General features: G+C 36.8%; 1 protein-coding gene and 1 long non-coding RNA gene across 2 annotated transcripts in view; one reads left to right on the top strand and one right to left on the bottom strand.

Moving 5' to 3' along the window:
- The window catches only part of LOC123869193 (E3 ubiquitin-protein ligase RNF19B-like), a 73136-nt gene that overhangs the window by 17184 nt on the left and 37370 nt on the right, over positions 1 to 18582 (top strand). The gene's annotated exons all lie outside the window — the stretch shown is intronic.
- LOC123869221 lies at positions 11507 to 17828 on the bottom strand. Its single transcript, XR_006796837.1, has 4 exons — positions 17816 to 17828; positions 12985 to 12994; positions 11997 to 12000; positions 11507 to 11580 (listed from the first exon to the last, which is right to left on the bottom strand). It is a non-coding gene; the product is annotated as an uncharacterized LOC123869221 (long non-coding RNA).

Raw genomic sequence — 18582 nt, 5'->3', positions numbered from 1 at the left:
ATTACACATATCCCTCTGTACGCGTCCTTTCATACATCTGGTGTTAAAGCAACCATACTACCGGACGGGGTTTCATCACACCTTTGCCGGTGTAGATGTAGATTAGACCTTAGTAATGAAGCACGAAGACCATTATTATTTATAAGGTTAGTGTGTTTTTATTACACTTACGTTTCATAGATTAAGCACGTCCGCTGGTGGCGGTGCAAGGGCAATATTGCACTTAGGAATTCGATAAGCTGCTTTTATTATACCTACTCGACATGCTTGCCTATCTATAATGTGCTGCTTCTTATTCTACCTAGTCATTTTTGATATTTTAGATTTTCTGATTTTCTGGAAAAGAGATCTAGTTATGTGGCCTTTCTAAAACCTCTTCGAAGGTAAATTGGGATGATATACCCCTTGTGTTATTCCCGTATCTATGGTAAGCATATTAGTCTTAGTTTTACATACGTAATTAATTTTTATGTAACTTAAAATTTTAGCATTGTTTCTATCAGCAAAAGTCCCAGTTTAAGTTTATCAAAGTTACTGGAGTTCTGCTATACATTTTATAACGTGAGTAACTGGCACTGGCTTTGCTGCCGCTTTACTTAGATTAGGCAGGTCATTGTGTTCTGTATGCCAGATGAAATGTTGTGGGCAAAAACTGCTTTTTCTCATCAGAGGCGAGGATGGCGTGTTGAATTAGAAATTAGTATACAGTTAGGTAGCCCGAAGAAGTAGAGGAATAAGGAGTTGTAGAAAAATCTGAGAGAGGCTTTTAAAAGCTTTTGTCGTCGTGGGACAGTATAGTTTAATTTAGATTAGATGCATAGTTTCTATTAGCGTTCAAAGGTTAGGTTCATTGAACTGAGATAAATGTAGGAAAGGTATCTAAGAGTTTAAGTCTAGATACGCATTAATTTAATACGCCCACAATGAGTTTTAGGTCTACCCATGACATAGTATATCTTGGAAAACTAGACGTAGGTTTGGGTTCATCGACTCATTTATTTGAACGTGTAAGAATAAGGTGTTACTAGTTGCTACTCGACTAACGCCTAGTCTAGAGTCTAGACTCTAAGAACTTGTAACCAAACCCACGTGCACCAACAATATCGGAACGTAAATTACCTAGATCTGAGCAGGTCTAATTAGATAACTACGATCAAAGTTCATAACTGACTCGTTATTATATAGTTATCTCGTTGTTGAAGGATTAATATTAATTTATGTAACTTACCTAGATGGTAAGTGATAGCTAACGGTAATCTGAAAGAGAAAAGACAATTATGTAGAAAATATTAGGTATAACCACAGTGAATGTAAAACAAGTAGATTTGAACAGGAACAAGCCCACTGAGATCTGTTGTACAATGCACAGTCATACGTTCAGATTCAATCAATCATCCTGTATGTGACCAATGCTGGACATAGGGCTTCCCAAGAGCGCGCCACCACACACGGTCCTCCGTCTTTCTCATCCACTCGGCGAGTTGGAATCCTTGTAGCTTTAGTTTCACGTAATTAATGATCACCACTGCATCATTGTTTGACAATCAGAAAGTGTACAATAGTACCCAATTTGAATAAATGACTTTGACTTTGACTCACTTCCCATTACCTTCTTAAGTTCGTCGGTCCAGCGGGTTCGAGGTCGTCCCACTCTGTCCCATACGTTCCGATTAGACTACTTGTTTATAGGACCAATTACTATTATTAGAAGAAAGACGTGATCAGTATAGTCATCATCGTAATGGGTCACTGCAGCAAAAGTTTTTCTTAACATTCTAATATCAAACTGATGGGCTTTAAATTGATTGTGTCGTATCTCGTATTGCGTAACTATTTTTCATACTTGCACTTATTAAATATTTATCACTGTTATTAGAAATAGTTGTATAATAGTTAATTAATTATTAAGTTATGCGTTGATCAGGTCACTAGGTTAAAAGCCTCGTAGATAAATCGAACTAAGTCCCCTTTGCCCTTTGTTTTTAAACCTATCCTGTATTTTTAACCGAATTCGAAAAAAGCAGGAGGTTCTCAATTCGTCGGAATCTTTTTTTTTATTCTTTGTCATCGTATCAAGCAGTAAAGATTTTGAAATAAATTAATAAGCATGGTTAGGCCAAACATGTTGGAGTTTGATTCTGTAGTAAGATGTATTAAATTCTGACTCTGATTGCCACCTCGTTGGCTATCTTGATGTAGTTGTGGTCTATCCTGGTTCCTCCGTCACCTTGTTACGATCGTACTTCAAGGTATCGCCAAGGTCTGCACCCGTACGTAGTCAAAATTCCATGGACACGTACGAAGCGATTTGCCTCCTCGTTTTTAATTCAAACCGCTAGGATTATGGAACACCCTTCCGGCATCAGTTTTTTCCTCCAATTTTAATATGGGTACCTTCAAGTTAAGAGTGAATAGGTATCTTCTAGGCAAGCGCGCTCCATATAAGGCTGCGCTATCACTTGTCAGCAAGTGTGATTATAGCTAATTTATAAATTAAAAAAATCGGTAAAAATAACGGTATAGGGTCACCGAAATCAACTGTGTAGAAATTCGACCAGTATTTTGCTAGAACTTTTCTTTAGCTAGGTTGGGTCCCTATCATAGAGGTGGCCAGGACTTGCTTGCCAAGCGATTTTGATCAAAATTAACATGTTAATAACAAACCTAAACATGTTAAACGGTATATTACTATAATGTAAATACTGTACATCTAAATTCTAAGCCATAACATCTGACAGCAAGCTCAGATCAATATTTAAATTAAACTCATTTACATTTTTGTTTTTCTTATATCGATGTTTTTAAGCCAACCAATCCAAGCCAAATCGATGTTGTTTATAAAAATTTATGTCAACTGAATAATTTCATAATATCTTAACAAGCAATTAGCATAAAATGCCAACTAAGTAGGTGACATGAATGCATTGTTTTAAAAAGATGTGCAATAACAATTATTATAATTGTGAATGACGTGCACAAATAAGCAATTTTTTACATGGAGTCATTGATATAAAATCTAATTTATTATTCATCGAAGCATGGAGCAGTTTTGAGCAAAATATCGCCAAGCGATTCAGCGTTCCGGTACGAACCCGTGTAGAAACTTAAAGAGTATGGGTTTAATGAAAATACCATACCCCTTCCAAGTTAGCCCGCTTCCATCTCAGACTGCATCATCACTTACCGACAGGTGAGATTGCAGTCACGGGCTAACTTGTATATGAATAATAATAAAATGCTGTTTATAAGCACATTTTAAAGATATTAACTATCCTTACTCTATGTTGTAGGCAGGTATATATAGTCACTTACTAAAACAACTTGAGTCCCATGTATATGTAAACCAAGACGGTATTTTAAAGATACGTTTGACAACAGGCTAATGTGGCGAATAACCTTAAAACTGTCTGGAATAGAACTTTAAGTTAAATGTGAACACATCCCCGACAAGTGAAGGTTACAGTAACTAGAAAAGAGCTGATAACTTTCAAACGGCTGAACCGATTTTCTTCGGTTATAGCTAAGAACACTCTCGATCAAGTCACCTTTCAAACAAAAAAAACTAAATTAAAATCGGTTCATTAGTTTAGGAGCTACGATGCCACAGATAGATACACACGTAAAACTTATAATACCCCTCTTTTTGGGTCGGGGGTTAAAAACCACATCTAAATCGGTCCAATAGGTATCGAGGAAAAGGCATAGCAAATTTTTAGTATAACTGGTACAGCTTACTCAAGAATATTTTGATCGCTGAATATTGTGTTGTATGCAATAGAATGTTCTTCGAAATAGGCCAGGCCATTACTATAAAATGTCGACAATACCTCAGATATTGAGTGAGCCATCTTCAATTCATAGAAATCAACATTCAAGAGAGCTGCAGTATTATCGATTGGGAATTTGAAGTCAAATACTACGTTGAACTGTGTCCACTGACCATACATTTATCGTCGCTGGGGGTCGAAATACCTATTAGAATTTAGTACTCTCCTATCGCCAAAGGGAAGGCCGATGGCGTTTGCGAAAAGTATACCGATTATCCTCAAATTTATCGCTGGTTCTAATAACTTATCCTATGACTCTAAATTTAAAAAAACCTCCGACACAACAACCTCTCTAAGAAAACTAGAAAAGAGCTGATAACTTTCAAACGGCTGAACCGATTTTCTTCGATTATAGCTAAGAACACTCGATCCTTTCAAACAAAAAAAAAACTAAATTAAAATCGGTTCATTCGTTTAGGAGCTACGATGCCACAGACAGATACACAGATACACACGTCAAACTTATAACACCCCTCTTTTTGGGTCGGGGGTTAAAAATATCCTTGTGCTGTTTCTATTTTAGTACTGCCTCATAATACGTTTATTAGTATGTTATGCAATAAAGCTGTAATGTTTTATGAAGATTTTAGAAACATATTTTAATAAAAACAAATTGGATATTGAATCCATATCATTGTATTTTTTTTTTAAATCATAAAGTCAGTTTTTCTTTTCAAATAGTCGATAATTGACGATCGATTGAAATCGATGACGACAGAAGAGCTAAGTCACACCATCATAACGGTCCCTTTTTACCATTTGTTACGGAACCCTAAAATATCCGTCATTTTTTATTGTAGTGCCTAGTCTAGAGTGAATGATTCACTTTGATCGCCTGGTTTTTCCGAAGCCAGTTTAAATATAGCTCGGGCATGTCGACAAAATTGAATGAAACAGATTTATCAACGTACACGTGTACCTACTTAATGTACTCGTAGATACGATGAGTAAGTTTTGTTAGCTCGTCTCGTTATCTTAGCGTCGACTCACACTGTCTGGTGTGACGTGACGCCACAAGAGATGAGATTTCACGCCTAAGAGCCTGCACTTCACATTATAAGAACTTCTTATAAGACAACGTACTGTAGGGTTTAAAAATACTACGGGCATGTCGACAAAATTGAATGAAACTTTATCAACGAAGACGTGTAGTGTAGGATGAGTAAGTTTTGTTAGCTCGTCTCGTTATCTTAGCGTCGACTCACACTGTCTGTCGTGACGTGACGCCACAAGAGATGAGATGTAAAGCCTAAGAGCCGGTACTTCACATTATAAGAAATTTAAAATAACACGAGCCGACAAAATTGAATGGAGCAGATTTATCAAGGAACACGTTTAGTACTACAATGATGAGAGGTGTATGCTGTCTCGATATCTTAGCGCACGTTGACTTAATTAAACATTAGAGAAAGTACATAATATACCAAAACTATATAAATACGATGTTACATTTCCACTGTTCATCGGCTTGATCCATTATGACTTTTTCTTCAGAGCTAGGCTAGTATTCATTGCATACAGAGCAAGCATAGCTTCCATCCTGGACACATACAGGCTTTTTTTATCCCGGAAAAAGCAGAGTTTCCATGGAATTTTTAGAAAACCTAAATTGATGTGGACGAAGTTGCGGCTTTCGTCTTTTTTTTTTAAGTATAAGGGAAGTAATATCTGAAGGCAGCAGGGCCTGCTCTAAATCGTGATAATATCTTATCTCGTCGATTGGCGCAATGTGGGTTGACTCTTATGTTAATCTTCGATGCGGAATTAATTCTCATTCATGTCCGAATACACGGCTTTGTTTATCTGAAGATCGGGATGGATTGTGTAGGTACCTACATCGCAAGGAAATTGTTCGCCATGAATATAAATGGACTGTGTAATGTGTATTATGTTCTAGTTTATTGTTTACTGTCGAGTTAACAATCGTAACAACAGGTAGGTATATCACTATCCATATTATAAATGCGAAGGTGTGTTTGTTTGTTGGTTTGTTCTTCAATCACGTCGCAACGGAGCGAGGGATCAACGTGATTTTTTTTGCATGGGTCTGCAGCTGTTCTTCAACTAAAAAGCCGTTAACAACAAAAAATATTTTTATTATGCCAAAAAACGTGAGAATTTTTAAAAATGAATGTCACTGAAAAGGGATGCTTCGTAGAGCTAAGGGTTTTTTTAGTCTTTAGTTTACATTATTTTTTGGAAACATCAGTTTTTAAAAATTCTAATAAAATATGTACGGGTTATATTGGGATAATCGCTATTGTTATGTATGTTACGGGCAACGTGATTAATTGGCCATTATTAATAAGGACCGGCCATTATTAATAATGCCCAAGAGCGATGGGCAAAGTGATTAATTTATCACTTTGACCGGCCATTATTAATAATGCCCGACGGCCCGTGGTCCATGTAATAAATCAGTGTTTGAGATAGCTTGAATTTATCACTTGGACCGGGCTGTATGAATAATTCCCTACTTGTAGCCGGGCAATGTGATAAATTGGACCGCGGCCGTTAGCAGGGGCGCGTACGTGCGGGGGGAGGGCCTTAGATTAAGTTAGGTTAGGTAAGGTTAGGTTAGGTTAGCTCCTCGTCCATTGGCAGAGGAGGCTCAAGTCACCCACTGCTGGTCATAAGATCATCGAAGCTATCCATCCCATCCTCGAGGATTGGACGAAGAAGAAGCATGGAGCACTCACGTTCCACCTTGTACAGGTTCTTACGGGGCACGGGTGCTTTGGAAGATACCTGTGCAGGGTGGCGCGAAGAGAGCCCACAGAGGAAAGCCACCAGTACGGTAGTGTCTCAGACACGGCACAACATACGCTGGCAGAGGGCCAGGCGTGGACGGAGCCTCGCCAGTCACTAGTGGATATTATGGGGCAGGAGCTCTCATTGCGCACCGTGATTAAATCCATGGTGGACAGTGAGAGGGCCTGGCAAGCGATGGTCTCCTTCAGCGAGGAAGTAATGACGCAGAAGGAGGCAGCGGAGAGGCTGAGAGAGGAAGCCGAAAGCTCTCATCCCATGCGCTGCAAGAGAATCGGGCGCAGGCGAGCTGCACACGACCGTCGCTTGCCCCCTTGAGTAGGGCCTCCGGGTAATAGACACGGGGAGTCTGTTACCCGTAGGAGAGTAGGTCCTCGAGTTGGAAGGCAAGCCCTTGTTTCCAGCGAGCCTTAGACGGTGTTGGGGCCCCTTTTAGTCCCAGAGCTGTGCCTGTTAGCAACCCGGGCGCCGTTAGCCGGGTCGCAGTTCAAAACGCTCGTGTCCCTGTGCCCAGCAACAACGATGGAGACGGTAAGCCGTGGGGTTTTAGTCAGTAAGAGTCCGACATAACCACCTCGCTTCGCCGAGCACGGTGGTATTCATGAGGATTTTCCCACGTATAAAAAAAAGCTTAGATTAGGTTAGGTTCTTTCATTTAATAAACAAAAACACTACAGTTCACCTTTTTTATTACTTTGCCCAAGATAGGGTGGGCATTATTCATAATGGCCGGGAAAAGTGATTAAATATGCTGTTTTAATCACATTGCCCAATTGAGTCGGGCATTATTAATAGTACCCGGACTTATCAAATTGCCCGTAACATGTACACTGTTTCGATGATTGCCAACAACGAAAGTAGGTACATAGTTTGATCGTGGGTTATTTGTAGGTTAACTTTCTTTTTACTACACTTACCTATTTGTACATTTTCGTGCGGGTTTGCAAATCCTGAAATGGAAAAAATATGGGCGCATCTTTCATAAAAACTACATCATTAAAAATATACACTTATGTAGGTATAATTGTAGTACAATTGAAGATAATTTTTATCTGTAATTCTGATTTCTATAGTAACTTCCTTCTCATTTTTAAGCCGGACGGGCTATTTATATCGTAAAAATTCATAACGTAGGCCTTACGTAAGTACTTAGGTGCATCTTGATCAATACTCGGCTAGACTCGGCCTTGGCCCTTTGAGTGCAAGCGAGTACATACTTGCCATTTGCAACTTTAATGGACTCTCTATTAATATTCAAGTCTATGACGTATTCTTCTTAACGTTTGCCGGATTCCTATGTAGTAGGGTCCGGTTTAGCGGTTATATTTACGAGAATTAAGTAATGTATTTATAAATAAAATAACAACTACTTAAACGAGTATTTTCTGAGAGCGTATCTCAAATTATATCTCACAAGGACCCAAAACCAATAGGTTTCTGTAGCTTGACTATTTATTCGTTTTATTTTCCAACGGTTCAAAGCCCCAGGCTGCAATTTACAAAAAGACGTGGGCGGTTGGCCTTACACAGCTTTGAAAAAGTACTTTATAAAGAAAATTTTAATAGAGACATCGACGACACACGTAGGTAGAGTAGAATAAAAAACTAAATAAATAGGTATAGTTAGTACAATTAAATAGCTACCATCGATAGTAGTTTATTTGCGTTTTATGATTATTAGAATGAATTGGTGTTGGTACAACAGTAACTTATAACGGTATCTCAAATATCTAATGAAACGTTTTCAGTGTAAAGAATAATCATAATAATATATTCCAGCCCGGCTAGCATAGGCAGTAGATAAAAATTATATCCCCGATTATATCCACTGATTTCTATGACATCAGTGGATGGATATAATCGGGGGATATAATTTTTATCTACTGCCCATGCTAGCCGGGCAGGAGCAGCCAAATATAGCGCGCTCCCTAAAAGCCGTATAAGTATTGAATTGATTCGAGTAGGCTCTCACTAAGGGTTCTTCCCGTTATAAAATTTTCATATAATATATCCCTCGTCTTTAGAGTACAATAGAGCGGTTCACATTATGATCGCAAAGTCTGGTTGAGAATTGCATTCTTTGCTATTGTACTCCTTAGATTCTTGGTGGGTAGAAGCCCACGCAGTAGAATGTCTCTTGGAAAAGGGTTCTGTAATTCAAACCTAAGGTAGCATAACATCATCTAGCCTTAATTTATTTATTTATTTATTTGTACCAGAAAGTTGTAACAATATAAATAAAAGGAAAGAAAAAGTGGACAGGGAAGCACTTATCTCTATAAGAGATCTCTACCAGTGACCCTTGGCAGTGCGAGAGGTTGTAAATGGAGTAGAATAGGTACAGCAAAGATAGACAGTAATCATGAAAAATAAAAAATAAATATAGTAGATATTATGTTATAATATATACTTACAAATATTTATATATTAAAATAGACTTACAAAAACATATATACCTTAATACATAGATATATACTTATAGTCATAAATATATCTTATAATATATACCGATAAATATATGTAAACAATATGTTATGACAGAGAGGAAAGATAGTGCTTCTGGCAAATAAATGAATCTAAACATCCAAAATAGTTATTCAGTTATTTACATAAAATCTAAATATGTATATAAAAGGAAAATGTGACTTACTGACTGAGTGATCTATCAAGTCACAGCTCAAATTACTGAACGGGTCGGACTGTTTGGCATGCAGATAGCTATTATGACGTAAGCAATAAGCATCTGCTGATAAAGGATTTTTGAAAATTTAACCCAAAAGGAAGTAACGTAGGGTGTTTAAATTTGTGTAGTCCACGCGGACGAAGTCGCGGGTATAAGCTAGTAAAAGGTAATTAAATTATTTAGTGAATATTGATAAATAAATGCTTGTCACACGTGATTAGATAATACCTACTTGATGACGGATGTAGGTACAGCTAAGTATGTGAGCACCTCGAAATAATGAGTGTCACTGGAAAATAATGGAAATATTTCATCAATGAGCATTTCAGAAAGACTAGGTAGGTATTTTGAATAAATCGGTTTTCTCGTTCCGATTATTATTACTAATTAGTTTAACTGCCCTTCATGTTAATACATTTCCATCTTAGTCTAAGAGCATCATTATTTAATCGTACCATCAGTTGAGATCGCAATCAAATACAAAACTTGTCTTTTATAAAAATCATTAGTTAACACTAATGATTTTTATAAAAGACAAAGTAGACAGGATTTATCGAAGGGTTAAAAGTAAACATCAGATGTCGCATGCGTAATTTTGTATAATTCAACATTTTGAGAAACAATTAAAGCAAACAGTTATTCAGACTTTTTTTAATATGACCAAAACAACAAAGATAAGAATATGTAGGTGCGAAGGTCGTTTCTATCGTATCGATATACGAGTAAAATAGGAGGTATCGGGTGTTTGTGTATTGTTTGTGTGCAATTTATAGGAAGTGACTCAAAATGAACGATTTTCTCTACCTCGATTGCTTTAGACAGCTATTCAGGCTTGTGTGTATACAGCTGAAAAGTTTACAGTTCGATTAATGTTTTGAAGAAGTAACTGAATACATTCAAGTGACTCCGATTGTAAAATTTTCGAGTTCTATGTTGATAGATCAGTCAGTCCGTCAGTTTTTCCTTTTATATATTTATGTACTTATTAGCTTATGCCCGCGACTTCGTTCGCATGGACTACACAAAATTCAAACTCGTATTTTACCCCCTTCGGCCTCATTCATACGAGAGCTTTTTTTAACGTCCGACTTAATGGGCTAGCGTTAGGTCAAGTAGAATAAACCGACATTATGAGCTAGCGTTAGGTCAAGTAAAAAAAATCCGGCAATGACCGTGAGGTCTGGTAAGTACCTATCTTTAGAAGATTTTGTACCCTTCGAAATCAACAACACGACAAAGATACAACGAGGACCGCCAGTATAATAGGCAAATAGGTACCTACTCTGCAATCTGCGTAGGCGCAGGTTATTAACTAAATGAATCTGTGACAGCAGAACCGGTCGTGTCACGTGGTCGCACCGCTCCCATTCCGCTTCGAATCCGGTATTCGATGCAAATACACTTTAGCCTATTCTTAGAGTTCCTAGACTAATACACACAAAGGCAGGCATACGGACGTAGGACTTAGTGACTTGGTTTGCATATTGCATCCCTATATTAAAACTGTTTCAACTCAAGAAACACTTTCAAAAATTAAGAAAAATTGATTTTAATAATAATCTACAGAAGGTATGAAAAAAGTATTAGAAAGAAGAAGTAACAGAAAGTCTTAACCACTAAAGGCTAAGCTAATACCGATCTGTACATTTATACCTCGAACTACCAATGACGGATTCATTAGGATAGGTACAAGTGAAAACCCGAATTAGAACTTCAGGGAAATTTTAAGTCAAAAAGAGAAATATTTGTTCTTTCTTCACAAAAAACTCGCTGCAAAAAGTCGCCGTGGGTGACCTTCCGAAGTCAAAGAAGTGCTACTGATCTATATACTTACTATCTGCTAGCTATATATATACTAACTGATCAATATATTATATAACATCATACATTTATGTAACTCAGTTATATAACTGTAAATAGGAAGCCCAGAGCTCCAATAATAATGTTTCATTTCATGTTCCCGGCATGTAAAGATTTCCTTGAAGCGCTCAGCAGTCGGCGATGTCCATAATAGATTTATGTCGACAAATGCATGCCCTGTCTGTACATTATTGGATTGTAGACGGTTGAATACTCTTTATCTATTTTTACATACTCTATATTATGTACTATTAACTTCTTACGCTCGCTCACGTTAAAAAGATAAAAATAGTTTTATTTGCTCGAATATGGCTACAAAAAAATATACAATTGTTTATTGATCGGTCAACAACCTCCTTCGTGTTTTCACCAAGCTACACAACATTGGCGAAGTAAATTGTGCTGTGTTGCCACAACTAAAAGCCACACAACAAACAACAACTTAAAACCCAAGCTTAAAACATGATTCTACCATTTTGGCATGCAAATATAAAAAATCATTTCAATATTATCTAAGCTTTTAGTGATACCTTTACACACTAAAAATGCAGCAAAGTCAATATTGTCAAGTATACCCAGCAGAAATTAAGAAATTAGTTTCCTATTGTTGGTGGTAGTGTATGAGTTTTGACGCCTTTTTCTTCTTGTTTGGGTGAGTGTCCTTGTATGCCCGATTTCATTTTCAATTTTCTTTACCAATATCGCGGTTCTTGGAAAAAACACAAAGAAGGTTGCTTTCTTCACCCTGTCAAGAATAACAATAGCATTTAAATATGTTTGAAATAAATAGCACAAAACAATTCCCGTTTAATTTAACAATTGTTCGTGGTACATAAGTGTCAACTGTCAATAGCGACACATCTTAATAATCGATATGATGATTTGTTATTGGTTCTTTAATGGGCATCCATTAGAGGTCGAACGCTATATAACAAAGTAGATAATGATGCTCGCGACTTCGTACACATGGATATTTTTAAAATTTCATGGGATCTATTTGATTCCCCGGGATAAAAAGAAGCTTATGTCACTCTCCAAGTCTTCAACTATATCCATGCCAAAAATCACGTCGATCCGTTGCTCTGCTGCGGCGTAATTGAAAAACAAACCCACTAAACATCAGCCAGTGTAATATAAACGTAACATGTCTGTGGTACCTAAAATATTATTGTTAACAAAGGCTCACAAGGACTAGAACCCAGAGCCGTAAAGTCAGTTGAAATAAGTTTTAAAGTAGGACACAACACAAGCAAAATCACCTATGACTTACCAGGCTGTATGGTCTTTGCCTTTCCTAAAGAGGAACATTGGACAACTACTTAAAAATAATGGTATCCTTTTACGCAGAGAACATTATAAATAGGATTTTTAGTTCTTTCAATATTATGTACCCACTACCGAATTTAGTACCTTTGTGTTAACTGTTAGGTTGGTATAAATTTTTACGGCTACACTCACTATTTAATCCCCAAAAGTACCTACCCCGGATGAATTCGAAACTAGTCAGGCTTACATCGACTAAATACATGAGCATAGCCGTAACAATTTATACTTATATTGGATATCACCCACGATGGTTTAAATGTTAGGTTGGTCTCAGTTGCTTGCGGTTTCCATCTGCCTTGAGTTCACCTCTACTGCTATCTCATGTGTTCAGCCACACGACTGCAATGTCATTGGCATACGTAATGATCTCTGCTACCTACAGTGCTAATTTGAAAGTTTTTATCGTAATTGATTAAGATTAACTCTATTGTCTTTTTTTTACTGGTATTTTTGCTGTTTTCCTGGTGGGTTAAAAGCGTTTTGCGAATATTTAATGTCCATATTACATCTACATCCTACCTATCTACATCTTGCAAACTAAGTGTAGTGAGTAAAAAATGAGTTCTCACACGCCACTTTAACTTCATGTGTCAAATATCATGTCAAAAGTACGATTTTAGTCCTTATTTTAAAGGTGAACTGTTCTTTTGACATGACAGTTGACCCATAGAGTTAAAATGGCGCGTGAGACGTAATTTCGTACGGACTATATCTAAATATGAAAATACGTAGGTATTCTTCGTCACTGCAACGTCTCCCATGGGTATCGCGCCCTTAGCTCTTTTGACCACTAGGCCACGGTTCACTGACTGCCAGCTAAATTTCGGCCAGGGGAGACACAGGTTCGAATACATACACAGTACATAGTAGTATAGTAGTAGTGTAAAACATACATGTATAGTAGTAGTACAGTACATGTATGTATTATAGTATGTAGATGATCTTAAAATGGTAACAGGAAAATTTTCTATTATGCCTATCCTTTTCCTCCTAAACAAGAAGATCGGTACATCTTTTACTCTTTAGTCAATGGACTTCCCAAAAGCCGTATTTGGGTCAATGCACCGCAATCAAGAACTGCAAATTCATGCTTGTCGTTAATCTCACGGATTTTAGTTAAGGCTGAGTCTACATTTATATTACTAGCTGTGCCCGCGACTTCGTTCGCGTGGAATAGTGACTTTTCGGGCAGCATGTACGTTAAAAATGTTCGCCGTGATTCTATAAATTGACATAACTTTTTTATTTATGAACCGATTGACATGAAATAAACACTAAATGCTAAGTGAAGCTTACTACAATATATTAGTGAAAACCGTATCTAAATCGAATAAGCCGTTTCTGATATTAGCGTGCACAAACACACAGACAAACAGACAAACAGATAAAAAAAAATTAATTACAATTTCGGGTTCGGCATCGATATAATAACAACCCCTGCTACTTTTTTTTTATATATTTCCATTGTACAGACACCACTTTTCTACAATTTTATTATATGTATATAGATTACTAGCTTATCCCCGCAACTTCGTCCGCGTGGACTATACAAATTTCAAATCGCCTTAGAGGTTGAATTTTCAAAAATCCTTTCTTAACGGATATCTGCATCATAATAGCTATCTGCATGCCATATCAAAGCCCGATCCATCCAGTAGTTTGAGCTGAGCGTTGATAGACCAGTCAGTCAGTCAGTCATCTTTTACTTTTTATTATTTATATTATTATTAGATGATACCCGAGACCTCGTCTTATGGATTTGGGTTTAAAAAATCCCATGGGAATTCTTTGGCATCCGGGATTTGGTCGTATCCTTACTCGAGCTCGCGAACGTGACTAATCGAAAAAGACTGCGGTATCATTTGAATTTGAATAAAACCTTGTGAAACAAAAGCCAAAAATAATTAGAAACAACTTAATTCTCATGGACTAGCATAATAATTTATTATTACTTACTGTCAATGAGTCTTTGTTACTTGAAATAAACATCCATGTATTTCTAACATGAGTTGCTAAAATAAAATGCCAGAATAAAACAGCAATTGCGGGATATGAAAGCCAGATTAGCTTGATATTTTCTTTTCCAAATTGATTTTATTCATGCGATTTATTTTACGAACACTTGCCAGTTGCCACTAGTAGGTAGGTACCTATAATACGCTATATTGTTCGTTATTCACGACTTACTATAATACTTACCTAAATTATGCAAATCATTGTGATAACGCTTACGATAGGTAAATAAACTTGACAAAGGCCATTACCGGTAAAACGGGGCAAAACCAGGAAATTCCGCTTTATCAAGTAAACCTCACAATCCATGGTTAACGGTTCTTCTGACTGCACACAAACCGCAGTACGCTTCTGGGCTAGCCCCACAAACAATAACAAACTTTCCTTCTATATGTAATGTTTTTAAATAGGTAAATAAATGACATTATACCATAGAATGTTATATTCATTACATCACCACATATGCAAGTCCCTGCCGTGCTTAGTTTATGTTGGTTCGAGCTAATCTCAGAAACTACTGTTCATATTTTCATATGGTTTTTAGTGATTTTTTCAATAGAAAGAGGGATTATATGAGAAGGTAATAAATAGGCTTTAAATTATGAACATTTTTTATTATTATTTACATATTATCACATCAATTATGAAAAATTATTATTTTATAAATTTTCAAATGCCTATTTAACGAAAATCAGACTTATAACACATCTACCCCCTATTCTACAACCCACATTGATATTGTTAGATCTAACCAACCACAACAGAACAATGTTTTTGGAAATAAACGATTAGATTTGACATCCGTAGGCCTAAATCCGTACATTTTTATCTATAGGTCTGACTGCATGACTTCCACTTTTAAGTAGGACTTGGTTAAGAATCCAGGGCGTACACTATCGTTACCCGGTATGCCACCGCCAAGTTACTTTCTCTTAAAAAATAGAATGCCTAAGTGGTGCGTGGGAATGACTTGGCTCCCATGACCAGGTTCTCTACCTACAGGTTTCCTTATTAGGCAGCTTTGATTCTTTGACTGGATACCTAATATTGGGATGCAGGGTTGGCATTGTTTTAAAAAAAAGTTTTAAATGTTTGCAACTCTGTTTTAAACACATTTTTTTTTTTGTTTTTAACATTTTTTTTATCGTTCACTACTAAGCCTTCGTCCATCCGTCCGTCCGTCTGTCCGTCTGTCTGTCAGTGGGCTGTATCTCGTGAACCGTAATCGGAGTTTAATTTTTTACAGAATCTGTATTTCTATGGACGCTATTATAAATATTTAATAAAAATTTCAAAATAGCCGAAAAAATATTCTACGATGGTACGGAACCCTTCGTGTTCGAGTCCGACTCACACTTGACAGATTTTTTCAATCCTGTTGGTATGTGAAATTTAATTCTGAGTATAAATTCTGTATAATAATACTTTCCTACATTATTTTATTATTATTTTAACTTTAAATCAAAACAACAAAAAATTTGATGATGGAAGTGCAATATTCATCGAGTTTCGTAACACAAAATGCTCAGTAATAAAGTTACAAAACATTTAAATAAACACAAATATTGTTCGCATATAACGCTGATCCAAAATTCCAAACATACAGTAATATTTCGACCCCGTTACCCAATGCATGAACTTGCATTACCAGTAACTGTTGAATTACTTTTCCGACGGCCACGGGTGTTGCAAGAGTAGGACTTCCATCCGTCAGCACTTTTCCGGATTTTCCATAGGCGTGAAGGACACTCCATTCCCTAATCACCAAAGATTATTTCTACCATCTCCACAATCTTTTTATAATTTCATTGCTATAATCTCCGCCTTTATATTCTTGCTGAAACGGCATTCTATAGCCAATAGTGATAGTCACACTGTAACTGACACACTATGGCGGTAGGTGTATAAATCTTTTTCCGTATAGAGACCAAAAGTAATTTTAAAACGTAAAAGTATTTTAGAAATTAGTTATTTTTAAAAATAAACAATGTTAGCATATAATGTATTCGTATGATTCGGTTCACTAATGATTAATAGAAAACATTTAACAAATTTACAACAACAATGATTTCACTATAAAAGTTTCAAAAACTAATCAGATCACAATCGTCGTGTTCCGATTCGAGGTCGATTTGTCTTAGTACGGTAAGACTTTCTTTAAAATGTGGTAAATTATTAATTTTGGTAGTCTTAAGAATGAGATTAGTATAATTGTCTGTATTAGTGCGACGTCGTTCGCGTAGATATAGGTTTTTAAATCACGTGGGAACGCATTGATTTTTTGGGATAAAAAGTAGCCTATGTGTGTAGCCAGGGTATAATCTATCTCCATTCCAAACAGCCAAATCCGTCCAGTAGTTTTTGCGTGAAAGAGCAACAAACACACACACAAACTTTCGCCTTTATAATATTAGTGTGATGTGATATCTTTTGCGTTTCTTTATGGTTACTCTACTTATGAAATATGAGCATCTATCATACAAATTCCACGCAGACGGTGTTGTTTTGCATCATATCACGTTCCACCTCACGCGCCGAATTGTATTGCTCAATGCTAAACTGTTTACACTTTACATGGTCACAATAATACATTTTAATATTTTTGACGATCTCACCGGAGGCAGCTCTTAGTTCGAACAAGTTGATCCGAGGCTAAATCTGGAATATTGAGGATTTAAAGTTATCTTCGTTTCTCGTGGTTCTAGAGTTGATATATTATAATTTATATTCGCTTAAGGATCTAAGAATCATAAGAACCGAGGACGGATTGTACCAAAAAATATTGGGGTTTTCTGGAAAAAAATCCCACTGCAGCAATCCCAAAGCAGCCCGACGGGCGTTGCGTTGGGGGATTCACACTCCGTGCCACGAACATTCGTAAAGCCGTTGGTCCTGATCTTATCGTCTAACTAAAAAAAACAACTAAATTCAAATCGGTTCATTCGTTTAGGAGTTACGATGCCACAGACAGATACACACGTCAAACTTATACTTATAACACCCCTCATTTTGGGTCGGGGGTTAAAAATACATACAGTTGTGGACTTTTTGACCAATCAATTTTTGAAATTGTAAGATAATGATTGATCTAGTTGTGATAACAATTTATCACGTAAACTTAAAACTAAAGCTACTAGGGTCTCAATCGCGCCATAGTCTGAGATGTTGCTTACTAGTGATGAAAAATCAGTACATATCTTTTTTAATGGCTACACAATCGCACTTTGATATTGTAAGAAAATCTAGCCCATAGGTATACAAACGCCTGTTCTACAATTTCAGATAAGCATTATCAGGTGAGATGGCAGTCAAACGCGAAACTGGATGCATGCCAAACAATGACATTTTAATACACGTTCGCAGTAAATCTTTTACTACTCGGTAAACATACTGAGTCAGCATCGACGGCTTGCTTGGTTATCTGTAGTTTACGTACTGATAACAATGTTTATAATATTACAATAACGTATGCTACACTTCATGCCGGATAGGATAATCAAGGGGGCTGACGATAAAAATCATCATCATTATCTACCGATAGACGTCCATTGCTGGACATGAGTCTCTTGCACGGACTTCCACACGCCACGATCTTGCGCCGCCTGAATGCAGCAGCTCCCTGCTCTTGTTTGATTTCGTCTGTCCACCTAGTGGAGAGATCTTCCAACGCTGCGTTTTCCAGTGCGAGGTCGCCATTCTAGCACTATATTACCCAAACATGAAATATCCATCGTTTTTTGAACTATGTGGTTTTGAATTATACTCTGGTTATCATACGGATCTCCTTATTTCTGATTTGATCAAGTAGAGAAACTGCAAGCATTCTCATTGCCAGCTGAGTGACTGAGCTTTCATATACAGATAGACGATAAAAGTAGGTACATTAATAATAAAATAGAGTTTGTTCATCATCCTTCGTTCAGTGGACTCTTTCGTTAATCGTTTGAGATATTTCGAGACTTCATTATAGACTACAGGCCCATGTTCAAAAATGGATGGGTCATATGAACCACCAGGTGACGTATACAGGACGATATAAGAGCATAAAATAATAAGATTCAGCACTATGCCGTCACTTGTAAGCTGTCCAACAGAGTGCTGGTG

Source organism: Maniola jurtina, chromosome 10 (assembly GCF_905333055.1).
Source record: "Maniola jurtina chromosome 10, ilManJurt1.1, whole genome shotgun sequence".
NCBI classification, from domain to species: domain Eukaryota; kingdom Metazoa; phylum Arthropoda; class Insecta; order Lepidoptera; family Nymphalidae; genus Maniola; species Maniola jurtina.
The sequence above is the reverse complement of the archived record's forward strand: the minus strand, read 5'-3'. Positions and strand labels throughout refer to the sequence as shown.